At 39.6% G+C, this 2500-nt stretch overlaps 1 non-coding gene across 1 annotated transcript; it reads right to left on the reverse strand.

Moving 5' to 3' along the window:
* Positions 1 to 133: 133 nt before the first annotated feature.
* Positions 134 to 252, reverse strand: LOC144979086 (5S ribosomal RNA). The gene has a single exon (XR_013646640.1). It is a non-coding gene; the product is annotated as a 5S ribosomal RNA (ribosomal RNA).
* Positions 253 to 2500: the final 2248 nt, after the last annotated feature.

The raw sequence follows: 2500 nt of genomic DNA on the forward strand, positions 1-2500 counted from the left end.
TTCTTCTACTACTAAAAAAAAAATTAAATTAAAATTTTTTTTAATATATATAAAAAATAAAAAAAAATTAAAATATTTTAAAATGTAATAAAATTGTAAAACAGATAAATTGAATTTTAAAAAAATTAAGAGATGTCTACAACACGTGGGGTTCCCAAGCGGTCACCCATCTAAGTACTAACCACGCCTGACGTTGCTTGACTTCGGTGATCGGACGAGAACCGGTATTTTCAACGTAGTATGGTCGTAGACAGCACTTGTCGAAAATAACATTTAATATAATATTAAAACACTATTGCTAATTTATATAATGATGAAGATAGCTTAGAACTGTATAATTTGTTAGTTGAAATAGCGTGTTGTATTCGTCTGTTGCACAATTTGTCGTTACTGAAGAATTTATTACTATTTTTCGTTCCGCAATTTCGGTTTCAAACTTTGTGAACTTAGAATTCATCACATGACTGACAACATTCAAAATGGCGATGGACTTTCTTGAAAGCGGCATGAGACCGGAAGCGAGGACGAGACACGCATGCGCAAAACCACGGTTACGGTCTCTCTGTAAGGGTAGGATTATTATTTTAATGAGACGTCAAAATTTATTGCCTTGATCATTTTTTGTACGTAACAATAATATTACTCCGGAGAAAAACGAACAAACAAAACAAATACCAACGGGAAACAAACAAAAAAAAAGAGAACAACTTTATAGTTATAATCTTGAATAGGGAATGAGATTAGCGGAAGAGTAGCGTCCCCTGATTGGAAGTCACGAGCGGAAAAGTTATTAGAGAGTGAACGTCATGTTGGTTGTGCGGCATGAGACACTTCACCGAAAGCGAGGTCGAGAGAGACGGATGCGCAAACCCATTTTGACGTTCTCTCTGTAAGGTGACGTCCAATCAAGGGACGCTACTCTTCCGCTAATCTCATTCCCTATATGTTTAAGGGAGCAGAGAGAGAGAGAGAGAGAGAGAGAGAGAGAGAGAGGGGGGGGGGGGGGGGGGGGGTTAAGGACTGCTTTGTAGCAACTTGTTTGTACTCGCACTAATTTTTCTCTTCTGAGGCACAGCCTTGCTCGATGCCAGTGATCGATGTGAAAAGTGACCAAATAGAACCTTACTTGGGCAAATAATACTAAAACTCTGATCTCCTTGGAAAACTCATCGGTTTTGATAATTACAAAACTTCTAACGAGAATTGCAAATTGCATATCTAGTGACACTTCTTCCGTAATCTTTTTCTAAATAGGTCTAGCCCAAGTAATTTACCCAGTGGAAACCGTACGGTGCCCTTATTGGCTAGATGGACAAAAGAGAATAAAACTAAAACATTTTTGTGGCGGTGATGGGGTTTGAACCTGCGACCTTATTGGTACAACAACTCCGCCTGGCCGGTGAGAGCGTGACTCTACCGTATGAGCTATCCACGAATCCAAAAAAAATCGTCAAACTCAGGTCATTCACTATTAGTGCCTTCTCTCACCGACTACTGGAGGTAGCGGGTACACACACACACACACACACACACACACACACACACACACACACACAACCATCGCAAAGTTACCTGGCCAAAAAATAAGCTGGTTAAAAAAAATTTTATTCTCTATTGTTTTCTGGCACTTTTCTACTCACTTCATCTCTTGTTGTTACCAACATAAGTGCCTGCTCCACCCACTTTTCTGAATTAAAAATTCACCCCATATACCGGAGCATACTCAATGTCTCAATTCTTTCTATGTTATATGTTTGTGTTGAGAATATTGGCTTTTAAGCATAACTGCTGGCCAGGTAACTTTGCGATGGTTGTGTGTGTGTGTGTGTGTGTGTGTGTGTGTGTTTGTGTGTGTGTGTGTGTGTGTACCCGCTACCTCTAGTAGTCGGTGAGAGAAGGCACTAATAATGAATTTTTTTTTATTCGTGGATAGCTCATACGGTAGAGTCACGCTCTCACCGGCCAGGCGGAGTTGTCGTACCAGTAAGGTCGCAGTTTCAAACCCCATCACCGCCGCAAAAAAAGTTTTATTCTCTATTGTCTTCTGGCACTTTTCTACTCACTTCATCCCTTATTGGCTAGCCAACCAGCGGCCTCGATGAGAAAACCATCCGCCATTTTGACTTGGGCTGGGAATTTCGTTACTATAGTAAACAAGCGCTGATTGACCATTCATGACATCTAAGAATATAACTTCCTGCTCGCTCGTTTAACTCAAAATTATTCAAAACGATGTCTCTAAAATAATATACATGTGACGTCTTAAGGTTTTCTTCACTGTCAAAACCACACAACATTCTATTAATGATTACGCCCTAGGCAGAAAGGAATATTGACAGGTCGACCGAGAAATGAACTCGTCAGACGACGAACATCAATGCGAAGTGTTGAGAGAGTCAAGCTATTGTTTTTCTTGTCCTGTTCTATATAGAGAAAATGATAAATAGTATAGCCTCATGTGTGAGTGGTTGCGTGTCATAGTCATGTTTTTAAATTGTTT

The sequence above is a fragment of the Berghia stephanieae genome, chromosome 8, assembly GCF_034508935.2.
Source record: "Berghia stephanieae isolate SIO BIC M18660-M18661 chromosome 8, UCSD_Bste_1.3, whole genome shotgun sequence".
Taxonomy (NCBI): domain Eukaryota; kingdom Metazoa; phylum Mollusca; class Gastropoda; order Nudibranchia; family Aeolidiidae; genus Berghia; species Berghia stephanieae.